We start from the raw sequence: 12,433 nt of genomic DNA, 5'->3' as shown, positions 1-12,433 counted from the left end.
AATGGCTAATAACAGAGAAATTTACTGACAGCAGGACAGGGAATGGCTGATAACAGAGAGAATTGACTGACAGCAGGACGGGGAATGGCTGATAACAGAGAGAAATAGACTGACAGCAGGACGGGGGAATGGCTGATAACAGAGAGAAATAGACTGACAGCAGGACAGGGGAATGGCTGATAACAGAAAGAAATAGACTGACAGCGGCATGGGGAATGGCTGATAACAGAGAGAAATAGACTGACAGCAGGATGGGGATTGGCTGTTAACAGAGAGAAATAGACTGACAGCAGGACAGGGGAATGGCTGATAACAGAGAGAAATAGACAGAATGCAGGACGGGGAATGGCTGATAACAAAGAGAAATAGACTGACAGCAGGACGGGGAATGGCTGATAACAGAGAGAAATAGACTGACAGCGGGACGGGGAATGGCTGATAACAGAGAGAAATAGACAGAGCAGGACGAGGGAATGGCTGATAACAGAGAGAAATCGACTGACAGCAGGACAAGGATTGGCTGATAACAGAGAGAAATAGACTGACAGCAGGACGGGGAATGGCTGATAACAGAGAGAAATAGACTGACAGCGGGACGGGGAATGACTGATAACACAGAGAAATAGACTGACAGCGGGACGGGGAATGACTGATAACACAGAGAAATAGACTGACAGCAGGACAGGGGAGTGGCTGATAACAGAGAGAAATAGACTGACAGCAGGATGGGGAATGGCTGATAACAGAGAGGAATAGACTGACAACAGGACGGGGGAACGGCTGATAACAGAGATAAATAGACTGACAGCAGGACAGGGTAATGGCTGATAACAGAGAGAATAGACTGACAGCAGCATGGGGAATGGCTGATAACAGAGAGAAATAGACTGACAGCAGGACAAGGATTGGCTGATAACAGAGAGAAATAGACTGACAGTAGGACAGGGGAATGGCTGATAACAGAGAGAAATAGACTGACAGCAGGATGGGGAATGGCTGATAACAGAGGAATAGACTGACAACAGGACGGGGGAATGGCTGATAACAGAGAGAAATAGACTGACAGCAGGACGGGGGAATGGCAGATAACGGAGAGAATAGACTGACAGCGGGACGGGGAATGACTGATAACAGAGAGAAATAGACTGACAGCAGGACGGGGGAATGGCTGATAAGAGAGAAAAATAGACTGACAGCAGGACAGGGGAGTGGCTGATAACAGAAAGAAATAGACTGACAGCAGGACAGGGGAATGGCTGAAAACAGAGAGAAATAGACTGACAGCAGGATGGGGAATGGCTGATAACAGAGAGGAATAGACTGACAGCGGGATGGGTAATGGCTGATAACAGAGAGAATAGACTGACAGCAGGGCAGGGGAATGGCTGATAACAGAGAAATAGACTGACAGCGGGACAGGGGAATGGCTGATAACAGAGAGAAATAGACTCACAGCAGGACGGGGGAATGGCTGATAACAGAGAGAAATCGACTGTTATCAGCCATTCCCAAGTCCTGCTGTCAGTGAGAAATAGACAGAATGCAGGACGAGGAATGGCTGATAAGAGAGAGAAATAGACTGACAGCAGGACGGGGAATGGCTGATAAGAGAGAGAAATAGACTGACAGCAGGATGGGGAGTGGCTGATAACAGAAAGAAATAGACTGAACACAGGACAGGGGAATGACTGATAACAGAGAAATAGACTGACAGCGGGATGGGGAATGGCTGATAACAGAGAGAAATAGACTGACAGCGGGATGGGTAATGGCTGATAACAGAGAGAATAGACTGACAGCAGGGCAGGGGAATGGCTGATAACAGAGAGAAATAGACTCACAGCAGGACGGGGGAATGGCTGATAACAGAGAGAAATCGACTTATCAGTCATTCCCAAGTCCTGCTGTCAGTGAGAAATAGACAGAATGCAGGACGAGGAATGGCTGATAAGAGAGAGAAATAGACTGACAGCAGGATGGGGAGTGGCTGATAACAGAGAGAAATAGACTGACAGCAGGACAGGGGAGTGGCTGATAACAGAAAGAAATAGACTGACAGCAGGACAGGGGAATGGCTGAAAACAGAGAGAAATAGACTGACAGCAGGATGGGGAATGGCTGATTAACAGAGAGGAATAGACTGACAACAGGACGGGGGAATGGCTGATAACAGAGAGAAATAGACTGACAGCAGGACAAGGGAATGGCTGAAAACAGAGAGAAATAGACTGACAGCAGGATGGGGAATGGCTGATAACAGAGAGGAATAGACTGACAACAGGACGGGGGAATGGCTGATAACAGAGAGAAATAGACTGACAGCAGGACAAGGGAATGGCTGATAACAGATAGAAATAGACTGACAGCGGCATGGGGAATGGCTGATAACAGAGAGAAATAGACTGACAGCAGGACAAGGATTGGGTGATAACAGAGAGAAATAGACTGACAGCAGGATGGGGATTGGCTGTTAACAGAGAGAAATAGACTGACAGCAGGACAGGGGAATGGCTGATAACAGAGAGAAATAGACTGACAGCAGGACAAGGATTGGCTGATAACAGAGAGAAATAGACTGACAGTAGGACATGGGAATGGCTGATAACAGAGAGAAATAGACTGACAGCAGGATGGGGAATGGCTGATAACAGAGAGGAATAGACTGACAACAGGACGGGGGAATGGCTGATAACAGAGAGAAATAGACTGACAGCAGGACGGGGGAATGGCTGATAACAGAGATAAATAGACTGACAGCAGGACAGGGTAATGGCTGATAACAGAGAGAATAGACTGACAGCAGGACGGGGGAATGGCTAATAACAGAAATTTACTGACAGCAGGACAGGGAATGGCTGATAACAGAGAGAAATAGACTGACAGCAGGACAGGGGAATGGCTGATAACAGAGAGAATAGACTGACAGCAGGACGGGGAATGGCTGATAACAGAGAGAAATAGACAGACAACAGGGCGGGGAATGGCTGATAACAGAGAAATAGACTGACAGCAGGACGGGAATGGCTGATAACAGAGAAATTTACTGACAGCAGGACAGGGAATGGCTGATAACAGAGAAATAGACTGACAGCAGGACAGGGAATGGCTGATAACAGAGAGAATAGACTGACAGCAGGACAGGGAATGGCTGATAACAGAGAGAAATAGACTGACAACAGGGCGGGGAATGGCTGATAACAGAGAAATAGACTGACAGCAGGACGGGAATGGCTGATAACAGAGAGAAATAGACTGACAGCAGGACGGGGAATGGTTGATAACAAAGATAATAGACTGACAGCAGGACAGGGGAATAGCTGATAACAGAGAGAATAGACTGACAGCAGGGCAGGTGAATGGCTGATAACAGAGAGAAATAGACTGACAGCGGGATGGGGAATGGCTGATAACAGAGAGAAATAGACTGACAGCAGGACAAGGATTGGCTGATAACAGAGAGAAATAGACTGACAGTAGGACAGGGAATGGCTGATAACAGAGAGAATAGACTGACAGCAGGACGGGGAATGGCTGATAGCAGAGAGACTTCCCCTCCATGCCGGGCACAGCTGAGACACGGGAGTGTCAGCACCGGCTCTCCTTGGGAAGTCCCAGCGCTAGCACCGATTAAGACACGGCTGTGTCTCTAGCAACGCCTTCTGCCTCACAGCGCCAACCGCTGCCCACTTGATTGGACAACCAGGACAACCTTTGTCTCCTAATCTGACACGGCTTCGTCAGTTCCACACCTATACAACTTTCATGGACTGCTGTATACTTGGGTGCGGTACCCCAAGAATCATCTGATAAATACCTCTACCTATGATATTCTGGGCACACCACTTAGCAAAGTACCTTTGCAGTTTAACATAACTACAGACCTTGGGCACTGTACCTGAATCTTTACCCAGTCTATGATTCTTGCAAAGAGACATTGCTCAGCCCTTAATCCAAGCCTTCCATAGGGCCGTTACCTTATACCAGTGCTACATCCGCACTACCCTGAATCCAAGACGGACTCTGCATTCTAGCGACGTTGTGACCAAGGCTATGCTTTAGCCGAAACGTCAAAAAATTGACTAGTCGCTTGTTCCTGCATCAACTATCAAATAAACTTCCACTTGAGAGCATATTTTCGTTTTGAGCGTGTGCAGTGATCTTTCATATTCAGCAGAGAGAAATAGACTGAACACAGGACAGGGGAATGGCTGATAACAGAAATAGACTGACAGCGGGATGGGGAATGGCTGATAACAGAGAGAAATAGACTGACAGCGGGATGGGTAATGGCTAGTGTTGAGCGATACCTTCCGATATCGGAAAGTATCGGTATCGGTTTGGATCGGCCGATATTCAAAAAATATCGGATATCGCCGATACCGATACCCGATCCCAATGCAAGTCAATGGGACCAAAATATCGGAATTAAAATAAACCCTTTCTTTCCTTGTAGGTTCATTCTACATGAAGGAAAACAACTAAGAATAATGTAGGATGTATGGGGGAGGTGGCGGAGACATTAAAGGCAATGAGGATTAGTCCAATCAAATAGGATAGCATGTTTTTTTTTTTTTTTAAAGACGTTCGGATTGAAAAAGATATTGACTATGTAAATTTTTTTTATTTTGTCAGATATTGATGTTTCACTATTCCACGCCCTTCCCCTTCTTTTTTTTCTTTTTTTTTTTTTCTTTTCCCACACTTTCATCTTCATCATCATCAGCATCTTTGACATCAACTTCTTCACCTTATTCATCTTCTTCTTCATCTTCTACCTATTTTTTTTTTTTTTATTACATTCTTCATATTCATTTTCTTCAACTATTATTATTCTTCCTATTCTACATATTCTTTTTATTCCACTGTTATTATTCTTCCTATTCTACTTCTTCATCATATTCTCATTTGTGACAGGCATTCCCGTAGTTGTTATCTATAAAAGTTGGAAGATTACACCTTCCGTTCTGCCAGTCACAAAAGTTACATTTGTCCGCGTTCAGTTTGGCCTGCAGCATCAGGCTTTATCCAGGGGCACCACGAGGAGGAACGGACTCACCCCCATACACTGCTTAGTCTTCTTCTGCATATAATTTAGATAATATCTTTTGCTCTGATATTAAGTCTTATGCTTAATGTTCTTCTGCTCTTTGTTCTGCAGCCTCTTGTTCTTCTGCTTCTCGGTCTTCCATGTTGTCGTCTCCAGGGTCGTCGTCTCCAGTGTCGTCATCTCCGCCGTCGTCGTCTCAGCCGTCGTCGTCTCCGCCGTCGTCGTCTCCGCCGTCGTCGTCGTCGTCATCGGGGTGGTCTTCCGGGTCGTCGTCATCGGGGTGGTCTTCCGGGTTGTCGACGTTAGGGTCTTCAACTTGGAAATGTAGCAGAAGGTACAAGAAGGCTGAGAAAATGCCAAGAACCAGCTGATGGAACTGGAACTCGGATGGCTACCCGAAGGTTCAAGAGCCTATGGAACTACCGAGGACCAGCTGACGTTACTGGAACCCGGTTACTAAGCAGGAGGTACCCGTGCTAAAAAGCACTACCAAGGACCGCCTGACGTTGGCGGAACTCGGATACCCAGAAGGAGGCACCTAAGCCAAAGGCTCTGCCCGGAACCAGCTGACGTTACTGGAACCAGGATGGGGAGCAGAAGGTACAAGAGCAAAAGACACTGCCGAGAACCAGCTGACGGTACTGGAACCCGGATGGGTAGCCGAATGTCCAAGAGCCAATGGAACTACCAAGGACCAGCTGACGTTACTGGAACCCGGTTACTAAGCAGGAGGTACCCGTGCCTGAAAGCACTACCAAGGACCACCTGACATTGGTGGAACTTGGATACCCAGAAGGAGGCACCTAAGCCAAAGGCTCTGCCCGGAACCAGCTGACGGTACTGGAACCAGGATGGGGAGCAGAAGGTACAAGAGCAAAAGACACTGCCGAGAACCAGCTGACGGTGCTGGAACCAGGTGGTGGACCCGAAGGCCCACAGGAGAGGAGAGAACAGCTAGGCCGCGAGGCAGCCGCAGTTACCGAACCCCAACAGTCCTACAGGGGGAGCTGGGCCTACTGGCACTACAGAACCAGCCTTGACTACCAGTTCACGCAGCCCACATAGGAAGCTCCTAAACTGGAGGCACCCTGGAGTTGGCTAACTCGACCGCACCACGACGGGGCAAGCATAGGCGTCTCAGTGAAGTTGACACAACCCGGAAACAGCTGACGGTGCTGAAACCAGGCTTGGCACGAGGGAGTACCTGTGACAAGAACACTGCCGAGAACCAGCTGGCGGTGCTGGAACCCGGATGCGTTGCCCCAGTGTGCAAGAGCCAATGGCACGACCGAGGACCAGCTGACGGTGCTGGAACCCGGTTACTAAGCTGTAGGTGCCCGCGCTTAAAAGCACTACCAAGGACCGCCTGGCGTTGGCGGAACTCGGATACCCAGGAGGAGGCACCTAAGCCAAAGGCTCGGCCCGGAACCAGCTGACGGTGCTGGAACCAGGTGGTGGACCCCAAGGCCCACAGGAGAGGAGAGAACAGCTAGGCCGCGAGGCAGCCGCAGTTACCGAACCCCAACAGTCCTACAGGGGGAGCTGGGCCTACTGGCACTACAGAACCAGCCTTGACTACCAGTTCACGCAGCCCACATAGGAAGCTCCTAAACTGGAGGCACCCTGGAGTTGGCTAACTCGACCGCCCCACGACGGGGCAAGCATAGGCGTCTCAGTGAAGTTGACACAACCCGGAAACAGCTGACGGTGCTGAAACCAGGCTTGGCACGAGGGAGTACCTGTGACAAGAACACTGCCGAGAACCAGCTGGCGGTGCTGGAACCCGGATGCGTTGCCCCAGTGTGCAAGAGCCAATGGCACGACCGAGGACCAGCTGACGGTGCTGGAACCCGGTTACTAAGCTGTAGGTGCCCGCGCTTAAAAGCACTACCAAGGACCGCCTGGCGTTGGCGGAACTCGGATACCCAGGAGGAGGCACGTAAGCCAAAGGCTCGGCCCGGAACCAGCTGACGGTGCTGGAACCAGGTGGTGGACCCCAAGGCCCACAGGAGAGGAGAGAACAGCTAGGCCGCGAGGCAGCCGCAGTTACCGAACCCCAACAGTCCTACAGGGGGAGCTGGGCCTACTGGCACTACAGAACCAGCCTTGACTACCAGTTCACGCAGCCCACATAGGAAGCTCCTAAACTGGAGGCACCCTGGAGTTGGCTAACTCGACCGCACCACGACGGGGCAAGCATAGGCGTCTCAGTGAAGTTGACACAACCCGGAAACAGCTGACGGTGCTGAAACCAGGCTTGGCACGAGGGAGTACCTGTGACAAGAACACTGCCGAGAACCAGCTGGCGGTGCTGGAACCCGGATGCGTTGCCCCAGTGTGCAAGAGCCAATGGCACGACCGAGGACCAGCTGACGGTGCTGGAACCCGGTTACTAAGCTGTAGGTGCCCGCGCTTAAAAGCACTACCAAGGACCGCCTGGCGTTGGCGGAACTCGGATACCCAGGAGGAGGCACCTAAGCCAAAGGCTCGGCCCGGAACCAGCTGACGGTGCTGGAACCAGGTGGTGGACCCCAAGGCCCACAGGAGAGGAGAGAACAGCTAGGCCGCGAGGCAGCCGCAGTTACCGAACCCCAACAGTCCTACAGGGGGAGCTGGGCCTACTGGCACTACAGAACCAGCCTTGACTACCAGTTCACGCAGCCCACATAGGAAGCTCCTAAACTGGAGGCACCCTGGAGTTGGCTAACTCGACCGCACCACGACGGGGCAAGCATAGGCGTCTCAGTGAAGTTGACACAACCCGGAAACAGCTGACGGTGCTGAAACCAGGCTTGGCACGAGGGAGTACCTGTGACAAGAACACTGCCGAGAACCAGCTGGCGGTGCTGGAACCCGGATGCGTTGCCCCAGTGTGCAAGAGCCAATGGCACGACCGAGGACCAGCTGACGGTGCTGGAACCCGGTTACTAAGCTGTAGGTGCCCGCGCTTAAAAGCACTACCAAGGACCGCCTGGCGTTGGCGGAACTCGGATACCCAGGAGGAGGCACGTAAGCCAAAGGCTCGGCCCGGAACCAGCTGACGGTGCTGGAACCAGGTGGTGGACCCGAAGGCCCACAGGAGAGGAGAGAACAGCTAGGCCGCGAGGCAGCCGCAGTTACCGAACCCCAACAGTCCTACAGGGGGAGCTGGGCCTACTGGCACTACAGAACCAGCCTTGACTACCAGTTCACGCAGCCCACATAGGAAGCTCCTAAACTGGAGGCACCCTGGAGTTGGCTAACTCGACCGCCCCACGACGGGGCAAGCATAGGCGTCTCAGTGAAGTTGACACAACCCGGAAACAGCTGACGGTGCTGAAACCAGGCTTGGCACGAGGGAGTACCTGTGACAAGAACACTGCCGAGAACCAGCTGGCGGTGCTGGAACCCGGATGCGTTGCCCCAGTGTGCAAGAGCCAATGGCACGACCGAGGACCAGCTGACGGTGCTGGAACCCGGTTACTAAGCTGTAGGTGCCCGCGCTTAAAAGCACTACCAAGGACCGCCTGGCGTTGGCGGAACTCGGATACCCAGGAGGAGGCACCTAAGCCAAAGGCTCGGCCCGGAACCAGCTGACGGTGCTGGAACCAGGTGGTGGACCCGAAGGCCCACAGGAGAGGAGAGAACAGCTAGGCCGCGAGGCAGCCGCAGTTACCGAACCCCACCAGTCCTACAGGGGGAGCTGGGCCTACTGGCACTACAGAACCAGCCTTGACTACCAGTTCACGCAGCCCACATAGGAAGCTCCTAAACTGGAGGCACCCTGGAGTTGGCTAACTCGACCGCCCCACGACGGGGCAAGCATAGGCATCTCAGTGAAGTTGACACAACCCGGAAACAGCTGACGGTGCTGAAACCAGGCTTGGCACGAGGGAGTACCTGTGACAAGAACACTGCCGAGAACCAGCTGGCGGTGCTGGAACCCGGATGCGTTGCCCCAGTGTGCAAGAGCCAATGGCACGACCGAGGACCAGCTGACGGTGCTGGAACCCGGTTACTAAGCTGTAGGTGCCCGCGCTTAAAAGCACTACCAAGGACCGCCTGGCGTTGGCGGAACTCGGATACCCAGGAGGAGGCACCTAAGCCAAAGGCTCGGCCCGGAACCAGCTGACGGTGCTGGAACCAGGTGGTGGACCCCAAGGCCCACAGGAGAGGAGAGAACAGCTAGGCCGCGAGGCAGCCGCAGTTACCGAACCCCAACAGTCCTACAGGGGGAGCTGAGCCTACTGGCACTACAGAACCAGCCTTGACTACCAGTTCACGCAGCCCACATAGGAAGCTCCTAAACTGGAGGCACCCTGGAGTTGGCTAACTCGACCGCCCCACGATGGGGCAAGCATAGGCGTCTCAGTGAAGTTGACACAACCCGGAAACAGCTGACGGTGCTGAAACCAGGCTTGGCACGAGGGAGTACCTGTGACAAGAACACTGCCGAGAACCAGCTGGCGGTGCTGGAACCCGGATGCGTTGCCCCAGTGTGCAAGAGCCAATGGCACGACCGAGGACCAGCTGACGGTGCTGGAACCCGGTTACTAAGCTGTAGGTGCCCGCGCTTAAAAGCACTACCAAGGACCGCCTGGCGTTGGCGGAACTCGGATACCCAGGAGGAGGCACCTAAGCCAAAGGCTCGGCCCGGAACCAGCTGACGGTGCTGGAACCAGGTGGTGGACCCGAAGGCCCACAGGAGAGGAGAGAACAGCTAGGCCGCGAGGCAGCCGCAGTTACCGAACCCCAACAGTCCTACAGGGGGAGCTGGGCCTACTGGCACTACAGAACCAGCCTTGACTACCAGTTCACGCAGCCCACATAGGAAGCTCCTAAACTGGAGGCACCCTGGAGTTGGCTAACTCGACCGCCCCACGACGGGGCAAGCATAGGCGTCTCAGTGAAGTTGACACAACCCGGAAACAGCTGACGGTGCTGAAACCAGGCTTGGCACGAGGGAGTACCTGTGACAAGAACACTGCCGAGAACCAGCTGGCGGTGCTGGAACCCGGATGCGTTGCCCCAGTGTGCAAGAGCCAATGGCACGACCGAGGACCAGCTGACGGTGCTGGAACCCGGTTACTAAGCTGTAGGTGCCCGCGCTTAAAAGCACTACCAAGGACCGCCTGGCGTTGGCGGAACTCGGATACCCAGGAGGAGGCACGTAAGCCAAAGGCTCGGCCCGGAACCAGCTGACGGTGCTGGAACCAGGTGGTGGACCCCAAGGCCCACAGGAGAGGAGAGAACAGCTAGGCCGCGAGGCAGCCGCAGTTACCGAACCCCAACAGTCCTACAGGGGGAGCTGGGCCTACTGGCACTACAGAACCAGCCTTGACTACCAGTTCACGCAGCCCACATAGGAAGCTCCTAAACTGGAGGCACCCTGGAGTTGGCTAACTCGACCGCCCCACGACGGGGCAAGCATAGGCGTCTCAGTGAAGTTGACACAACCCGGAAACAGCTGACGGTGCTGAAACCAGGCTTGGCACGAGGGAGTACCTGTGACAAGAACACTGCCGAGAACCAGCTGGCGGTGCTGGAACCCGGATGCGTTGCCCCAGTGTGCAAGAGCCAATGGCACGACCGAGGACCAGCTGACGGTGCTGGAACCCGGTTACTAAGCTGTAGGTGCCCGCGCTTAAAAGCACTACCAAGGACCGCCTGGCGTTGGCGGAACTCGGATACCCAGGAGGAGGCACGTAAGCCAAAGGCTCGGCCCGGAACCAGTTGACGGTGCTGGAACCAGGTGGTGGACCCCAAGGCCCACAGGAGAGGAGAGAACAGCTAGGCCGCGAGGCAGCCGCAGTTACCGAACCCCAACAGTCCTACAGGGGGAGCTGGGCCTACTGGCACTACAGAACCAGCCTTGACTACCAGTTCACGCAGCCCACATAGGAAGCTCCTAAACTGGAGGCACCCTGGAGTTGGCTAACTCGACCGCCCCACGACGGGGCAAGCATAGGCGTCTCAGTGAAGTTGACACAACCCGGAAACAGCTGACGGTGCTGAAACCAGGCTTGGCACGAGGGAGTACCTGTGACAAGAACACTGCCGAGAACCAGCTGGCGGTGCTGGAACCCGGATGCGTTGCCCCAGTGTGCAAGAGCCAATGGCACGACCGAGGACCAGCTGACGGTGCTGGAACCCGGTTACTAAGCTGTAGGTGCCCGCGCTTAAAAGCACTACCAAGGACCGCCTGGCGTTGGCGGAACTCGGATACCCAGGAGGAGGCACGTAAGCCAAAGGCTCGGCCCGGAACCAGCTGACGGTGCTGGAACCAGGTGGTGGACCCCAAGGCCCACAGGAGAGGAGAGAACAGCTAGGCCGCGAGGCAGCCGCAGTTACCGAACCCCAACAGTCCTACAGGGGGAGCTGGGCCTACTGGCACTACAGAACCAGCCTTGACTACCAGTTCACGCAGCCCACATAGGAAGCTCCTAAACTGGAGTCACCCTGGAGTTGGCTAACTCGACCGCCCCACGATGGGGCAAGCATAGGCGTCTCAGTGAAGTTGACACAACCCGGAAACAGCTGACGGTGCTGAAACCAGGCTTGGCACGAGGGAGTACCTGTGACAAGAACACTGCCGAGAACCAGCTGGCGGTGCTGGAACCCGGATGCGTTGCCCCAGTGTGCAAGAGCCAATGGCACGACCGAGGACCAGCTGACGGTGCTGGAACCCGGTTACTAAGCTGTAGGTGCCCGCGCTTAAAAGCACTACCAAGGACCGCCTGGCGTTGGCGGAACTCGGATACCCAGGAGGAGGCACCTAAGCCAAAGGCTCGGCCCGGAACCAGCTGACGGTGCTGGAACCAGGTGGTGGACCCGAAGGCCCACAGGAGAGGAGAGAACAGCTAGGCCGCGAGGCAGCCGCAGTTACCGAACCCCAACAGTCCTACAGGGGGAGCTGGGCCTACTGGCACTACAGAACCAGCCTTGACTACCAGTTCACGCAGCCCACATAGGAAGCTCCTAAACTGGAGGCACCCTGGAGTTGGCTAACTCGACCGCCCCACGATGGGGCAAGCATAGGCGTCTCAGTGAAGTTGACACAACCCGGAAACAGCTGACGGTGCTGAAACCAGGCTTGGCACGAGGGAGTACCTGTGACAAGAACACTGCCGAGAACCAGCTGGCGGTGCTGGAACCCGGATGCGTTGCCTTGCCTATTAAAGATTGTCTTCCTAGAGCCCCAACTAGCGGTGTTGGAGCAAAGGGTAAGCAGGGGGAGATGAGTGTAGGCCGAAGCCTGCACTGGAGGCAGCTTTGTGTCTGCGTTGCGTTTGCAGGACACTTTGCCGGCTACACACTGGGGGAACAGCTGGCGTTGCTGAACCCCACTAACACAATGGCGTGTGTTTTTATCTGTGCAGCTAGCACTTGCGGGCAAAAACTAGCGAT

This window comes from Ranitomeya imitator, chromosome 3 (genome assembly GCF_032444005.1).
Source record: "Ranitomeya imitator isolate aRanImi1 chromosome 3, aRanImi1.pri, whole genome shotgun sequence".
In the NCBI taxonomy this organism is placed as follows: Eukaryota; Metazoa; Chordata; class Amphibia; order Anura; family Dendrobatidae; genus Ranitomeya; species Ranitomeya imitator.
This window is presented reverse-complemented; position numbering follows the sequence as displayed.